This window comes from Lynx rufus, unplaced genomic scaffold (genome assembly GCF_022079265.1).
Source record: "Lynx rufus isolate CCGP_SWC_20201006 ecotype Redwood Valley unplaced genomic scaffold, mLynRuf1.p SCAF_16, whole genome shotgun sequence".
Taxonomy (NCBI): Eukaryota; Metazoa; Chordata; class Mammalia; order Carnivora; family Felidae; genus Lynx; species Lynx rufus.
The window spans coordinates 15,181,286-15,199,426 of record NW_025814830.1 but is presented as its reverse complement, the minus strand read 5'-3'; the positions used below and the strand labels follow the sequence as shown (position 1 = coordinate 15,199,426).

At 41.0% G+C, this 18,141-nt stretch overlaps 1 pseudogene; it reads right to left on the bottom strand.

Annotated features, from left to right (window-relative positions):
- Window positions 1-5,666: 5,666 nt before the first annotated feature.
- Window positions 5,667-18,141, bottom strand: part of LOC124510736 (methyl-CpG-binding domain protein 4-like) — a 42,085-nt pseudogene continuing 29,610 nt past the window's right edge.

Sequence of the window (18,141 nt, the reverse complement as noted above, 5' to 3'; positions counted from 1 at the left end):
GAGCCTGCTTTGGATCCTGTGTCTCTCTCTCTCTCTGCCCCTCCCCCACTTGCACTGTCTCTCTCTCTCTCTCTCTCTCTCTCTCTCTCTCTCTCTCTCAAAAATAAATACACATTAAAAAATATATAAATTCACATATTTAAGAAGTTGAGCAAATCACAAGTAGAATAAATATAAAAACCAAAACAAACAAACAAAAACCCTACACATATCCTAGTCAAACTGGTAAAACCAATAATAAAAAGAAAAATCTTGGAAGCAGCCAGAGAAAAAGTGGAACAATAATTCAAATTACTGTTTCCTTCTCATCAGAAACTACAGAGTCAGAAGACAGGGAGACAGTGCCTTTAAAGGACTAAAAGAAGGAAAAAAAGGCTGCTAAGCCACAATTCAATATCCAGAGAGAATATCTCTAAAGCATGAAGTTGAAATAAAGGCATTTTCAGATAAAATAGGCCGGTTACAGAACAAAATGAGAAAGCTGTAACTATAAAGCTTCTAGGAGCAATAAGAGACTATCTTGGCAAACCTGGGGTATGCAGAGATTTCTTAAAAGGACACCGAAAACATAAAATAAAATTCTTGATAAACTGGGTATCATCAACATGAGTAACGTCTGCTCTCCAAAAGGCACATTAAGGGAAAGAAAAAGCAAGCCACAGACTAGAAGCAAAAACTCATAACACATGTATCCAACAAAGGATTTCTATCCAGAAGATACATGAAAGGACTCCTCCATATTGAAATTAAGAAGACAAACGACCCAAGTGAAAAAATGGGCAAAAAAATAAATAGCGTGGGTTTGCAAACCAGGCCCCATACACAGAGGGCAGGGAGAGACGGAAGGGAAAAGAAGCCACTCCAGATTGAGGTGTGGCAGGTTTAATAGGCAAGCGAATTGACATACGAGGCTTGTCTTGGGAGGCTGCAAGACCAGTAGATCCCCGCACCCACCTGCCAGAATCTTAAAGGTTTACATAGAGGCGTTAACAGGGTTCAATAACATAAACCACCGAGCTGACCTCAACACCTTGCTCTCTCAAGGCTACGTCCTTGAAACGGCGCCAGTTGTGGAATGGTGGGCGATGTACATTCCAGGGACAGAGGAGGGGATGAGGAGCCTCCAATTGCCCCTGTTCAGCTAAAGGGTCAACCAGAGGTCGTGTCCTCTCCATGACCTCCTCCAAAACATAAGATGTTTTGCAAAAGAAGATACACAAATGGCCCGTGAGCACATGAGAAGGTGCTTAACAGTATTACTCATTAAGGAAGGGCAACTCAAAACCACAGTGAGATACCACCACCCCTTCCATGAGAATGGCTAAAATTTTTAGGGGCACCTGGGTGGCTTGGTCAGTTAAGCATCTGATGTCAGCTCAGGTCATGATCTCACGGTTTGTGGGTCCAAACCCAGCGTCAGGCTCTATGCTGCCAACTCAGAGCCTGGAGCCTGCTTTGGATTCTGTGTCTCCCTCTCTCTCTGCCTCTCCCCCACTCGTTCTCTCTCTCTCTCTCAAAAATAAATAAAGATTAAAAAAAATTAAAAATAAATACACATTAAAAATATATAAATTCACATATTTAAGAAGTTCAGCAAATCACAAGTAGAAAACCAAAACAAACAAAAACCCTACACCTATCCTAGTCAAACTGGTAAAACCAATAATAAAAGGAAAAATCTTGAAAGCAGCCACAGAAAAAGTGGAGCAATAATTCAAATTACTGTTTCCTTCTCATCAGAAACTACAGAGTCAGAAGACAGGGAGACAAGTGCCTTTAAAGGGCTAAAAGAAGAAAAAAAAAAAAAAGGCTGCCAAGCCACAATTCAACATCCAGAGAGAATATCTCTAAAGTATGAAGTTGAAATAAATTAGAGATTTTAAAAATTGGAGGGGTGACTGGATGGCTCAGTCAGTTAAGCATCCAACTTTGGCTCACGTCAAGATCTCGCGGTTCTTGAGATCGAGCCCCACAATGGTCTCTATGCTGACAGTTGGGAGCCTGGAGCCTGCCTCGGATTCTGTGTCTCCCTCTCTCCCTGCTCCTCCCCCACTAGCACACTCTCTCTCTCTCTCTCTCTCTCTCTCTCTCTCTCTCAAAAGTAAATAAACATTAAAAAAAAATTTTTTTAATTGGAAGAGATTACTATCTACAATTTAATGCAATATATCTGGACGTTACATAAAATAGATAATTTCACAGGGAAACTTAACTTACCCAGAAAGAAAAAGAAAATTCATATAGTCCTAAACTGATTAAGAAAATCTAATCAGTCATTAAAAGTAAACTCACAAGGGAAAAAGAAAAAAACGTCCAAAACAGGTTTGAAGGTAAATTCATCCAAACAAAATAACTGATTATTCTAATTTTATAAAGCTTGCTTTTTGTTGAAAAAATAAAATAAAATAAAATAAAATAAAATAGGGGCGCCTGGGTGGCGCAGTCGGTTAAGCGTCCGACTTCAGCCAGGTCACGATCTCGCGGTCCGTGAGTTCGAGCCCCGCATCAGGCTCTGGGCTGATGGCTCGGAGCCTGGAGCCTGTTTCTGATTCTGTGTCTCCCTCTCTCTCTGCCCCTCCCCCGTTCATGCTCTGTCTCTCTCTGTCCCAAAAATAAATAAACGTTGAAAAAAAAATTTAAAAAAAAAAAAAAATAAATAAATAAAATAAAATAAAATAAAATAAAATAAAATAAAATAAATAAAATAAAATAAAATAAACAGCAATAAAAAGAGTAAGAGGAAACATCACTTAACCCATTTTATGAAACTAACATAATTTTGATACCAACCCAAGAGAAAGCAGTAAGAAAAATCATGGGCCAATCTCACAAAATACTAGCAAGCCAAATCCAAAATATATTTCTTAAAATAAAAATTAACTAGAGTCATGTAACTCACCACATAACAAACTGAAGGATGAAAAGCACGATTCTTCCAAAGATTGTGCAAGCTCACAGGCACACGTACATTGCACACACACAAGCGTCCGGTAAAATTCAAAATCCTTTTACAACAAAAACTCTTTAGCAAGCTGGGAATAGAAAATAAATCTACCAATATCTTATGCAAATGTAATACTACAACTGAAATATTAGAACTCCCTTAATAATCAGCAACGAAGATACATGCATCCTCATTTCTGTTCAACATTGTACTAGAGATATTAGCAGAGTAAAACGTGTCAGATAAATAAGAGGAATAAAGAATGGAAGAGAATAGTCAAAATTATCATTAATCATGTGATAAAATTGTCTAGATAGTAAACCCAAGAAAATCTACTAATAAATTATAATAAGAATTCAGCAAAGTTGTGCTATATATGTAATAAGTATACAAAAAGTAATTTCATCCCTATGCGCCTATGACAATCAGACATTTTCTCTTAAAAAGATCACTTTATAATTATAATAAAAAATATAAATAAATACATCTAACAAAATATATGCATGCCTTCTAATGGAGAAAGGTATAAGATGTCATTGAAAGACATTAAAGACAACTGGAAAATATACACCATGTTCATGGAAAGGAATACTTAATACCATAACCAAAATAAGACTATTCTTCAATCTAACATATAAATGCAATGCAACCGTAAATCAAACTCCCAAAAGGGATTTTCATGGAACTTGATAAGCTGATCCTAAAATTTAAATGGAACAGCAAAGGCCAAGAATAGCCAAGAAATTATTGAAGAAGAACAAGAACATCCAGATATCAAAGACTTATAGTCAAACTATAATAATTAAGACATTGTATTATTGACTCAGTAGACCAGTGGAACACACAAAAAGAACATACATAAACACATATGAAGAATGCAAGACTTGGGGCACCTGGGTGGCTCAGTCAGTTGAGCGTCTGACTTCGGCTCAGGTCATGATCTCATGGTCCGTGAGTTTGAGCCCCGTGTCAGGCTCTGTGCTGACAGCTCAGAGCCTGGATCCTGTTTCGGATTCTGTGTCTCCCTCTCTTTCTGACCCTGCCCCATTCATGCTCTGTCTCTCTCTGTCTCAAAACTAAATAAACATTAAAGAAATTTTTTAAAAAATGCAAGACTTAAACATATGTGTTGATTTCACAAATGACAGAGGGGGCGTTAAAAAACATCAGAGGAGAACAGAAGCTCTTTTATTTTTCAACTTCAAATCATATTTTACTATTGGAAAATACATTTTTGGGATTGTTGTCAAATAACATTTTTTTTAACTCAAAACATGTTCTAGCACATTCAGTAGCAAAGATCTACCAGTGTTTCACACATGAAGAAAACCTACATCCCTCATCCTCAGGGAAATACAAACCAAAACCACAATGAGATACCACCTCACACCTGTCAGAATGGTTCACATTAACAACTCAGGCAACAACAGATGTTGGCGAGGATGCGGAGAAAGGGGAAGCCTCTTACACTGTTGGTGGGAATACAAATTGGTGCAGCCACTCTGAAAAGCAGTATGGAGATTCCTCAAAAGGTTAAAAATAGGGGCATCTGGGTGTCTCAGTCAGTTAAGCATCCAACTCTTGATTTTGGCTCAGGTCATGATCTCACAGTTCATGAGATCAAGCCCCACGTGGGGCCCCATGCTGACAGTGAGGAGCCTGCTTGGGATTTTCTCTCTCTGCCCCTCTCCTGCTCATGCTCTCCCTCTCATGCTCTCTCTCTCAAAATAAATAAATAAACCTTTTTTAAGTTAAAAATAGAATTACCCTATGACCCAGCAATGGCACTACTAGGTATTTAGCCAAATGATACAAAAATACTGATCTGATGGGGCACATGCACACCAATGTTTATAGCAGCACTATCAACAATACTTAGGAAAGAGCCCAGATGTGTACTGACTGATGAATGGATAAAGAAGATGCGGTGTATATATATACAATGGAATATTACTCAGCCTTCAAAAAGAGTGATATCTTGCCATTTGTGACAACTTCAGTGGAGCTACAGTATATTATGCTAAGAGAAATAAGTCAGTCAGAGAAAGACAAATACCATATGATTTCACTCGTGGAATTTAAGAAACAAAACAGATGAACATAGGGGAAAGAAGAAAAAAATAGAGGAGGCAAACCATAACAGACTATTAACTATAGGGAACAAACTGAGGGTTGCTAGAGGGGGGAAGTGGGCGGGGGATGGGCTAAATGGGTGATGGGTATTAAGGAGGGCACTTGTGATGAGCACTGGGTGTTATATGTAAGTGATGAATCACTAAATTCTACTCCTGAAACCAATATTACACTATGTTAACTAACTAGAACTTAAATAAAAATTTGAAACACACAAAAAACATAACCTACATTGCGGTTCTAGTTGTACTGATTAAAATCTATATGCCTGTAAAGGCAGTTGGTTGTGCTTAATGGAGCTCTTGAGAATCAAGTACAGAGTAACATATAAAAGATGGGTTTGATGGGGCGCCTGGGTGGCGCAGTCGGTTAAGCGTCCGACTTCAGCCAGGTCACGATCTCACGGTCCGTGAGTTCGAGCCCCGCGTCAGGCTCTGGGCTGATGGCTCGGAGCCTGGAGCCTGTTTCCGATTCTGTGTCTCCCTCTCTCTCTGCCCCTCCCCCGTTCATGCTCTGTCTCTCTCTGCCCCCAAAAATAAATAAAACGTTGAAAAAAAAAAAAAGATGGGTTTGAAAACTTTGAAGAATTTTAAGACAGACTTAACTTTTCATGAGTTTTCCAAAGCCAGTCACGATATTCATTTAACTTATGGTCTTCAGCATGCACCTGCTTCCATTCATTGATGCAAAAAATTCAGTAAGAGTCGTTGCCCTATTTGTCCATCCCATGAAACTCAATCAGCCACCTCCACCGTTTTGCCAGATATTCATCTGAGAACTTGATAATGGCTTTGGCTCAAAGATTGTAGAGAAAAAGAGGTTTAAGGGGCGCCTGGGTGGCGCAGTCGGTTAAGCGTCCGACTTCAGCCAGGTCACGATCTCGCGGTCCGTGAGTTCGAGCCCCGCGTCGGGCTCTGGGCTGATGGCTCAGAGCCTGGAGCCTGTTTCCGATTCTGTGTCTCCCTCTCTCTCTGCCCCTCCCCCGTTCATGCTCTGTCTCTCTCTGTCCCAAAAATAAATAAACGTTGAAAAAAAAAAAATTTAAAGAGGTTTAAGAAGTTCTGACACTTCATGGGACACCTGGGTGGCTCAGTGAGTTGAACATCTGACTTCTGCCTAGGTCATGATCTCGCCATTCCTGGGTTTGAGCCCCGCATCAAGCTCTGGGCTGCCACTCAGAGCCTGGAGCCTGTTCTAGATTCAGTGTCTCCCTCTCTCTCTCCTTCCCCCATTCATGCTCTGTCTCTCTGTGTCTCTCAAAAATAAATAAACATTAAAATTTTTTGGAAAAAAAATAAAAGTTCTGACACATCTCTTCAGTCTGCAGTTCTTGCTACCTCAGCTGAAGGATACTTCTCCAGAAACTCCGAAAGCTCAGGTGTTGCCACTTTGACTGAGGTCTGATTGAGAGATATAGTAGCAATGAGGAGCTTCTGTCGATCATGGAAAAGTATTTCTTGGACAAGATTAAAAGGTGACCGAGGAGGTGTCCACTTCCTAAAGGTTTTACGTCTTGGGGGGCTAAGAGCTTCTTTGTAGTATTTGTTGGAAAAATATATGTTCGTTTTCCTTTTTCCTTTTTTTTAACTTTATTTTATTTTTGAGAGAGAGAGAGAGAGAGAGAGAGAGCATGAGCATGCACAAGTAGGGGAGGGGCAGCGAGGGAGAGAGAATCCCAAGCAGGCTCCAGGCTTGAGCCCAATGCAGGGCTTGAGCTCACAAACCGCGAGACCTTGACCTGAGCTGAAACCAAGAGTCGGATGCTTAACCGACTGAGCCGCCCAGGCGCCCCTCCTTTTTTCTATTTGTGTCTGTGGAATGGTATCTTCTTGACATATTTTCACATAAATAGTCTTTCTCGGTTTCATGAGCAGTTGTCCATTTCAGAGCCACATTTTTAAATGTCAGTATGCAAATGTTCCTTCCTTTCCCTGACTTCTACTTTTGTTTTTATTTCCTTGGCTTCTAAAAAGATTTCTTCCCACTTCTCGTTGTGTTCTGCTTCTTCAGCTGAACATAATTTGTTTATGATGCCAGAAGTTATTTGTTCAAAACAAAAATTTGATCCGGAACTCAATGATTTTTCTTCTACAAGTCTCTTTTCTTCATTGGTTACACTGAGGTTCTTGTTGTTCACTCCAGATTCAGAAACGGAGGAAGTTTTATCAAGCGACAATGGTTCACTTTTATTTTTTTTTTTTTAATTTTTTTTTCAACGTTTTTATTTATTTTTGGGACAGAGAGAGACAGAGCATGAACGGGGGAGGGGCAGAGAGAGAGGGAGACACAGAATCGGAAACAGGCTCCAGGCTCCGAGCCATCAGCCCAGAGCCTGATGCGGGGCTCGAACTCACGGACCGCGAGATCGTGACCTGGCTGAAGTCGGACGCTTAACCGACTGCGCCACCCAGGCGCCCCGACAATGGTTCACTTTTAGCAGCTGCCTTATTATACTCAGATTCTCTTTTCCTATTACTGTGAGCAGAATCTGGAAAACCCTTCCAACATCCTGTTTTAGTTTCTTTAATTTGAATTCCTTTCAAAATAGTCATCTTTCCTTTGGACTTTCTAACCTTTCTGGAGTCAACATCATTGACACCCTCATCTTCTTTAAAGTTAGATAGTCCTGGGGCACCTGGGTGGCTCAGTCAGTTAAGCGTCTGACTTCAGTTCAGGTCATGATCTCACAGTTCATGAGTTTGAGCCCTACATTGGGCTCTGTGCTGACAGCTCAGAGCCTGGAGCCTGCTTCGGATTCTGTGTCTCCCTCTCTGTCTCTGTCCATCCCTCACTCACACTCTATCTATTCTCTCTCAAGAATAAATGAAACATTTACAAATAAATAAGTAATAAAGTCAGATAGTCCTGGGGCACCTGGGTGGCGCAGTCAGTTAAGTGTCTGACTTAGGTCAGCTCAGGTCATGTCAGCTCAGGTCATGATCTCACGGTTTGTGAGTTCGAGCCCTGTGTCGGGCTCTGCGCTGACAGCTCAGAGCCTGGAGCCTGCTTTGGATTCTGTGTGTGTGTCTCTCTCTGCCCCTTCCCTGCTCATTCTCTGTCTCTCTCTGTCTCTCAAAAATGAATAAACGTTAAAAAACTGTTTTTAATAAAAAAAAATTTAAAAAATAAAGTTAGATAGTCCTGTGCTAGTTTGCCCTTCCAAACTATAACTTGGCAGGGGAAAGACATCTTTTTTTCCACCAGCCCCATGTCCTGATGTTCTGGTTTGAAGTGATACTTTCATTTTGCATTTGGGATGTCAGAAGTGCTATGCTGTAGTCTTTATATCTGGACTTGATGCTCCTTTTATTTTTTTAAAAAAATTTTTTTTTCAACGTTTATTTATTTTTGGGACAGAGAGAGACAGAGCATGAACGGGGGAGGGGCAGAGAGAGAGGGAGACACAGAATCGGAAGCAGGCTCCAGGCTCTGAGCTGTCAGCACAGAGCCCGACGCGGGACTCGAACTCACGGACCGCGAGATCGTGACCTGGCTGAAGTCGGACGCTTAACTGACTGTGCCACCCAGGCGCCCCCCCTTTTTTTTTTTCAACGTTTATTTATTTTTGGGACAGAGAGAGACAGAGCATGAATTGATGCTCCTTTTAGAAAGTACAGTAAAATCAAACTCTTCCAGCATAAGAGAAGTCTCTCCATTTATGTGAAGATAATTAGCAAGTGAACTTTCGGATCTCAACGTCAGTCCTTGTGGGCTGATAAAATATCCATCGAATCTTCCTGCTGTCTTCCCTGACCACCTTTGCTTCACAACTCTTTCCCATCCGCCTGGGACAGACTTACAGCATTCCATCACTGCATACAGTACCAGCAATCTGAGCAGGAGCAAGGGATTTTTACAGCAGGGGATTCCACCCACCGCTGCTTTTTATCCCCCCTTATTTCTCACTTCTCCCACTCTTTCTGATGCCAGAGCCACATGTTCCTCCCAGAGGTCATAGGGCCAGTCTTGGGCTAAGCGCCTACTGGAGGTGCTTAGCCCCACAGTCCCCCAGGCTCCAACCCTCCATCCCAGCCATGCCCTTCAAGTGGGCTCCAGTGGCAGCAACAGGTCGAGAGAGGATGTGATGCCCTAGGAGTGGAGAACAAGATGTGAAACCTTCAGTTCAGAGCGCTAGGCTGAAACCAAAAGCCGAAGACAGTGCAAGTCTACTAGACTCTACAGCTGCTTTCTGGCCGCCCCCTTGGCTGCAGCCGCCATCTCCATGGCTCAGCCAATCAAGTCCCACAGAAGCTCTTTAATAAAGGGTGTTGGGATCACTCATCACCTTCGTGGAAAATAATGACAGGTGTATCCCTACCTCGTATCACACACAAAAAAATGATTTTGCAGGTGAATTAAAGTTCTGAATGTGAAAAGCAAGACTTTAAATTTTCAGAAGGAAATATAGGAAAATAGATTCATGATCTCAAGGTAATTTTCTTTAACAAGAGGGGGGAACCAAAAACCGTAAAGAAAATACTGTTGCATGTGATTACATTACAGAAGCACCATCAACAAAGTGAAAAGACAAGGCTACGAAGGAGGGCTTTCTGCAATACATACAACTAATAGAGGATAGTTAATAGCCTAGCTATATAAATAACTCCTACAAACCAGGGGGACCTGGCTGGCTCAGTGGGTAAAGCACACGACTCTTGGTCTCCAGCTTTTGAGTTTGCCCACCGTGGGTGTAGACATGACTTAAAAATAAAATATTTTTAAAAACTAAAAAAAAACAATTGCAATGGGCTAAGAATAATAGTGTGCACACTCAGTAATTACCTAATAATGTTGGAAGCATGGAGGGATGACAACAGAGCATGCTTATAGCAGCAGAGATAAAAAAGAGGTGTCAATTCTCATTCTCCAATGAAAAAGATAGTGGCTGGAACTGAAAACTCAAGAAGTAGCAATACAAGTATGCTATTTAGAAATATCAGCTAGAAGACTTGTGTTTGCCCAGGGGGAGGGGAAGTGGCAAAATGAACAAAGGGAGAGGGGACAGATGATGCTGGTTTCTACAGTGAACCTTGCAGGATTATCAACTTTGAATAAAAATTATAAACAAATGAAACCCAGTAAATAAAGGAACCCAGTAAAAAAAGATACCTCATGGGGCAGGAAAAAAAAAACTTTTAAATTGTAATTAATGTTTTTGGAGAGAAAAGGTATTTCATCCAGGAAATAAGATTAGGCATTCTGGAAAATGGACACTCAAAAAAAAAATTCAACAATTCAAAGATTCCGTAGAAGAGATTTTTTAAAAAGTCAGGAAAATTTTCCAGAAGAGAGAGAGAGAGAGAGAAATAACACATCTGAAACTGATCTCTTGATCTTAGTCTCAGAATTGCTTATCACATCATCTTCCTCATATCTATACATGGCAGGTTTTCTTCCAGTTGCTTGACTTATTTCTTTGTCCAACACCCTACCTCCAATCCATCAGAAAAAAAAACTGTTGGTGTCACTTCAAAATGTACCAAGTTCCTTCATCGTCTTGTTGGTTTAGTACAACAGTGTCCAGGCCAGCCTCTTTGCTTTAGGCTTTGCACTCCTGCTAGCCATTTGCAATACAGCACTCAGAATTATTATTTTAAAATAGAAGTCAAATCAGGTCACTCCTGTGTTCAGAACCCACCAGGGATTTCCGATCTTAGAGTCAAGTCTTTACAGTGGCCTACAGAATCTGGCTCCCTCCTATCTTTCTGACTCTCATATGTTACTCTTTTCTTACATCAGAACAGACACTGGGCTTAATGAATGAACAAGGTCATACTGTGCACCACCATAGGGGCTGAAAGATCACTAACCAAATTGTTAAAGGGCTTGTTTCGTCACTGCTCATCCCTAGGAGTCCCAGAATGGTGTGCAAAGTTAAAATTCAATGTTTTTGTTTCCCTTCAATCATAATTTCTAGGCAACATCTTGTTGGAACCCTAGGGTCCCACAAACCCCGAGTTGAGAAACTGGATTCAGTCCTTCTGTTTTGCCCTCTCTGGATTAACCCAAGTCTCAATTATTTTTCTCCTATATTATCCTTATAAACATTCTTACAGTGATCTTTTCATTAGTAATCACTGTATGTATGCTTACTTAAAAATAGTTGTTGGATGGGGCGCCTGGGTGGCTCAGTCGGTTAAGCGTCCCACTCTTGATTTCAGCTCAGGTCATTATCTCGTGGTTCGTGGGTTTGAGCCCCACATCAGGCTCTGAGCTGATGGTATGGAGGCTGCTTGGTGTTCCCTCTCTCTCCCTCTCTCTCTCTGTTCCTCTCTCACTTGTGCTTGCTTGCTCTCTCTGAAAATAAATAAACTTTAAAAAAAATAGTTGTTGTAGACTTCTTTAAATTAGTGCCTTTATCACTTTCTAAATAATACAAGAAACTCAGCTCCATTTTTAATACGCTCTTGCCTTTTTTTCCTATATATTGTTGTCATACGTTCTACTTCTGTGTATATTACATGGGGCACCTGGGTGGCTCAGTCAGTTCGGTGTCTGACTTTGGCTCAGGTCATGATCTCACAGTTTGTGGGTTCAAGCCCTGCATCTGACTCTGTGCTGATGGTTCAGAGCCTGGAGGCTGCTTCAGATTCTGTGTCTCCCTCTCTCTCTGCCCCTCCCCTGCTCACACTCTGTCTCTCTCTCAAAAGTAAATACACATTTAAAAAAATTTTTTAATACTTTTGTATATATTACAAATTTTATAAAATACTATCATTATTGCTTTCTAAATAAGAAATGCTCCTTTGTATTGATCACGTATTTTTTGTTTCTGGTGATCTTCCTTTCTGCATTGCATGCTTCTGTCCAAGGCCATTTTCCTTTAGCCTAAGGAACTCCCTTAATTTCACTTCAAAAATGTCTTTGAAGGATATTTTTACTGGATGTGTGAATATAGGTTGTTGGTTTTTTCCAGCACTTTAAAGATGTTATCCATCGTCTTGGTGTTTCTCAGTTTCTGTTGAAAAACCAGAAGTCTTCCCAGGGACCTCTGCTTAACGGCTCATTGGCCTGACCTGTGTCAAATGGTCACCCATGGCTTGAAAGCTGGGAATTCTAACATTTCCATATTTCCAGCCTCTACTGCAGAGCAAGGTCAGGGAGAAGGGAGTTGGACTCAGTGTTGTGTGAAATGGAAATATATGAGTGTTGTATTGGTAGTATCAGAAGAGATGTATTCAAAGGCACTGTCTGGGGATAATCTATAATATAAAGTGGCTGTTTAGATGTGGAGGGAAAAGGAAAGGATAACCCTAAGGTGTGTAGACTAACTGAAAGAGTAATGATAAAATTCACCGAAATATGAATATCCAGGATACATTGTTTGGGGGGAAAGATGAGTTTAGTTAAAACCTAATGAGTTTGAGAGATTGACAGGCATAAAATTCCTACTGATTTTTCATGTTGATATTGTACCCAGCCATCTCGCTAGTTCTGACGACTATATTTTTCAGTTGTCATGGATTTTTTTTAGGAAAAACAATCATAGTATCTACAAACAATGATAGTTTTTGTTTTCATTCCAATATTTTTATACTAAAAAAAATGTTACAGCATTGCCTCTTCTACTTCACAGTATTGACAAGCAGTCATTCTGATGCTTAATCTTTTTGTGTGTTATTTTTTCCTCTCTATAACCTATTATGATTTTCTCTTTATCCCCAGAAGTCTAACCTTTCATGACTTGGTGTGAGTCTTTTTTTTTTTTAATTATCCATCGAGATGAGTACTGAGATGGGTCATTTTAATTTAGAGATTTCGGTTTCCTGAATTAACTAATTATATCCTTCCTCAGCTCTTTCTGATTTCACTTTCTGGAACTCCTCTCATTTGAATGTTAAACCTCATGAACTGATTTTCGCCCTGATTCTCTATGTTTCCTTCTCTCTCTCTCTCTCTCTCTCTCTCTCTCTCTCTCTCTCTCCTCTCTCCACCCTTGTTAAGGGTTCCCTTGTTAATGGCAATGTAGGAAGACCTTGAACTCACCTCCTCCACAGACACACCAAATCTATACCTATTTATAGAGAAATCCCTCCTGAAAAAGAACTGAGAGCAGATGGAAAGTGATGTCCAAATGGAGACTGCAGGAGGCAGTTGGATAGGTTTAGGGAAGGTTTAGGGAGAGATCTAGGCTAAAGAAACAAATTTGGAGATCAAAGTATGGATGCTATTTAAAGTCTATAACATGGGGCGCCTGGGTGGCTCAGTCAAACATCTGACTTTGGCTCAGGTCATGATCTCGCAGTTAGTGGGTTCGAGCCCTGCGTTGGGCTCTGTGCTGACAGCTCAGAGCCTGGAGCCTGTTTCAGATTCTGTGTCTCTCTCTCTTTCTCTGCCCCTCCACCCCCCTCAAAAATAAATATTAAAAATTTTTTAAAGTCTATAACAGAAAGCAGGTCATCTAGTAAAGAGATTTCTCTGCATATAAAAGGGTGATGGGTGAGCCAAGATATGGCAGCCGGGGGCTACAAGAGCCTCCCAACTGGTCATCTCAAACCAAGAGCCTTAATGACCCCAGTGTGACTAAATGAGTGGTTATTTTCTTGTGGGGGCTCTGGTGTGAGAAAGCTTCAGAAGTGGTAGCGTAAGGAATGGGAATACAGAGAAGAGGCTCAAAGACTGAGTCCTAGAGTACTCAAAATTTAGACGTTGGGGAGATGAGGAAAAGCCAGCAAAGGAAATTGCAGAAGAGTGAACGGTGATGAAGAAAGTGAGCCAAGACTGTGTGTTCTCTGAAGCCAAGGGTTTACAAACAGTTTGAAGAAGGAAGGAGTGACTGCTTCAGATGCTGCAGGCTGGTCAAGAAAGGTCTGAGAAATGACCACTGGATTTAACAACACAGGGTCTTTGGTGACCTTCAGTGGAAGGGAACGAGGGCCCGAAAGCCTGTGTGCATTCAAGAAAGAATATGACAACTCTTTCACGGAGTTTTGCTATAAAGGGAAAAGAGAAATAAGTCATCACTAGGGAAGGATATAGGGTAAGGAAGCTTTTTTTTTTTTAATCTTACAATAGGTGATATTATAGCAAATGTATATGTTGATGGGAATGATCTGGTAGATGGGGAAAATGTGAAGATACAGAACAGGGAAAAACTGCTGGAGCCAGATGCTTGAGAAGGCAAAGGATGGTGGTAGTCAAAGTCACAGGAGGGAAGGCAAAGCTCACACAGAGGGACATGGCTGCTGTGTAAACATGGTGATGGGAGGTCCACAGGTTCTCACTGATTGTTGGAAGTGAGAATGGGAGAGAAGGGATATGAGGTTTCAGGAAAAGAAGTTGGTAAAGGGTCATCCAGGTGAAATCCATTGCCTTCTTCCCTCAGCTTTGAATCCAGAGAAACTGAGCTATTTTAAGGACCTGCTTCTGTCAATACACTATCTAATGTAAAAAGGTCTTATGTATTTATACCTAATCTTTAGCATGAGCTAACAGAAGTGATGAACATTCCTTACAGAAAGCAATTACACTGTACTCCCCACTGTCTCTGCTCTCAACTGCATAGTTTAAGAGCTACTTATACAAAAATTATCCTTGTACACATCAAACCCATTACTTTAAGAAGCTAGACTCTGTTAAGGAGATGAGCCTAATAATCTAAATGAATAATCTGTATGAATGAAACCATGTCCCAACTTCTCCATAAAAAATGTTAAGAGCAGAACTATGATTTGATTCCAAATGTTTCAAATATTACACCTTAAAATGCATCCTGTTCACATAAACAACTATATAGCACCATGGAAGTTCAGGAGCAGATACCTGAGCCAAAGTCAGACACTTAACCGACTGAGCCACCCAGGCACCGCTAGATCGTGGTTTTTTTTTTTTTTTACGTTTGTTTATTTATTTTGAGAGAGAGAAAGAGAGAGCAGGGGAGGTGCAGAGAGAGGGTGAGAGAGCAAATCCCAAGCAGGCTTTGTGCTGCCAGCACAGAACCTGATGTGGGGGCTCAAATCCACAAACCACAAGATCATGACCTGAGCCAAAACCAAGAGTCAGATGCTTAATCAACTGAGCCACCCAGGTGCCCCATACACACGCTAAGATTGTAAGTAAATATACTGCAGACAGAAACTGCTTTAGACCGAGAACCAAGATCCCAGAACTTGAATCCCACCCCTCACTACACACACACACACACACACACACACACACACACACACACACACACCCAGGGAACAAGGGCTAGATCAGCTACAGTGAGGATCTGCTCTGGACCAGGCTGTGATGTGAACTTTGACTCGGTTTCTAACCAGCTCACTTAGATCAGTCTCTTGACCATTTGGGGCATAATACTATGAGTTTCCACACTGCAGAGGTGCTGGGACACAACAGAGACTCAATGAATGCAATTATTATTACTATTACTTAACTTCTCTAATCCTATTTCCTATATTTACAAATGCAATGGCTCCTAATACCAGCACCCCTTCCCATGAAGGGCTGTCATTAGGATCCTGTGAAATCACATACGTGAAGTATGGGCATATTACAAAATGTTCATCAAAGCAAGAGAGGCTGAAGGAGACCTGAAAGGGTGGGAGTGACAAGACCATTTATTGATACAAAGAAAATGTTTCTATTTTGGGAAAGCTGCATGCTGGAAAGAGAGCCTGGACAGAAAAAAAAAAAAAAGGACTAACTAAAAAGTGGGTAATTGAGAGAGGAAGGCGACAGAAAAACCTGTCTTTGCACATGGTGAAAATTAAGGCATTGATTCCCCTGTTATGTTTATTTCTCACAGATTATTCCAAAGAATAATCTCTTAAAATGGCTTAAAGCCAAAACTGGTGTTTCTCAAAGTACGGCCCCAAGGGCCACCTCATTTTTACACCCTTGATGAGATTGTTTAAAATACAAATGCCTGGGATGGTCCACCAACGATTCCGATCTTTAAGGCCTGGATCTGAATCCAGAAATTTACCTTTTAATAAACCTCCCAAATAATTCTGATACCACCAAACTCTGAGGACCACCACGGCAGCCTGTGCCACAGGGTAGCCCACTAACCATGAGCTTGTGCCTACACAGAGAAGACTCCTAGCTCCAGGCTGAGCTGGGCCTCCCGCTCACCCCCAGAACACCACAGGCTGGTTCTGCAGTGGTCTGTGTCTCCCCTAAAAGCCATGGGTTGTGAAAACAGAAAGCTGGCTTTGCGGGAATAGAATTCTTATTAAATGATTATACCATGAGCAAGAATGCTGAAAATCCTGATGTAAAACGCTGTTAGGAATAGGATGAATGGGAGAATCTGCCACACACTGCATTTTGGGTCAGAGAGAGGGAGTTTACAATGCGTATCAAATGTGTCCAAATCGGGGCACCTGGGTGGCTCAGTTAGGCTTCTGACTTCAGCTCAGGTCACGGTCTCATGGTTCGTGAGTTCCAGTCCCATATTGGGCTCTGTGCTGACAGCTCAGAACCTGAAGCCTGCTTTACATTCTGTGTGTGTGTGTGTGTCTCTCTCTCTCTCTGCCCCTCCCTCACTCACTTTCTGTCTCTTTCTCTCAAAAATAAATCACTATTTAAAAACCTTTTTTAAATAGTGTACAAATCTTTTGAGCCAGCAGGTTCAACTTTCAAGAAAACCACCCTTAGGGGGGCACCCGGGTGGTTCAGTGGGTTAAGCGTCCACCTTCAGCTAAGGTCACGATCTCACAGTCTGTGGGTTCGAGCCCCACGTCGGGCTCTGTGCCGACAGCTCGGAGCCTGGAGCTTGCTTCGGAATCTGTGCCTCCCTCCCTCTCTGCCCCTCCCCTGCTCGCACTCTCTCTCTCAAAAAATAAATAAACATTTTAAAAAAAAAACACCCTTAGGAAATAGAGATGTGTGCAAAGATATTCATTGCACCCTACGTATAATAGAAAATAATTTAAACCACTCATCTGAAAATTGTAAACTGGCTAGAAAAATAATGGAACCAGGGTGCCTGGGTGGCTCAGTTGGTTAAGCATCTGACTACAGCCCACATAATGATCTCATGGTTTGTGAGTTCAAGCCCCGCATCAGGATCCGTGCTCGCAGCTGAGCTGAGGCCTAGAGCCTGGGGCCTGCTTTGGATTCTGTCTCCCTCTCTCTCTCTGTCCCTCCCCCACTGACGTTCTGTCTCTCTGCCTCAAAAGTAAATAAACTTAAAAAAATTTTTTTTCAATTAAAAATAGAGAAAAGAAAAATAATAGAAACATAAAATGCTATCTAACTACTAGTATTAACTACTTTTAGAACCCATGTTCTAAAAAATATTTCATGACAAGGAAAAATGTTTATGATGCTTGTTAAGTAAATAGCTGGTTACAAAATAGCACTAGTATTATATATAACAAATATACCTTATTTGTTTTATATATGTATTTACATTTATATATATGTTATATATACAAACACATATTTACCAAACATGGGAGGGAATTAGAAGAATATTGTTTAAACTATTAAGAGTCCTTCCATCCCCCCTTGTTACAGATGATAAAATCTAATAAATGCTAAAACTAGTAGACAAAAGTGATTTTTTAATTTTTTAACCTTTATTTATTTTTGAGAGAGAGAGACAAAAGTGTGAGCAGGGGAGGGGCAGAGAGAGAGGGAGACACGGAATCTGAAGCAGGCTCCAGGCTCCGAGCTGTCAGCACAGAGCCTGACACGGGACTCGAACTCACGAACTGTGAGATCATGACCTGAGCTGAAGCTGGATGCTCAACCGACTGAGCCACCCAGGCACCTCATAGTGGACAAAAGTTTAAAGACAAATAACATTTGCATGGTCTCAAAGATGTTGATTAATACAAAAGGAAAGATAGTAACTTTATGGTGGAGAAACCCAGCAGACACCATAATAACCAAGCGATCAAGGTGAATAAAGCTAGTAAAAAGACATCTCAAAATCACGAAGCATTGGATATAATGTGCCAAGAAAAGCACCCTTCTATGGTATTCTTGCCAATGGTACATAATGTCATTGCAATCATGTAGGAATGCCTAACAAATTCAAATCAAGTTATGTTCTACAAAATAACTAGACAGTACTCTTCAAAAGTGTCAAGGTCAAGAAAGACTGGGGAACT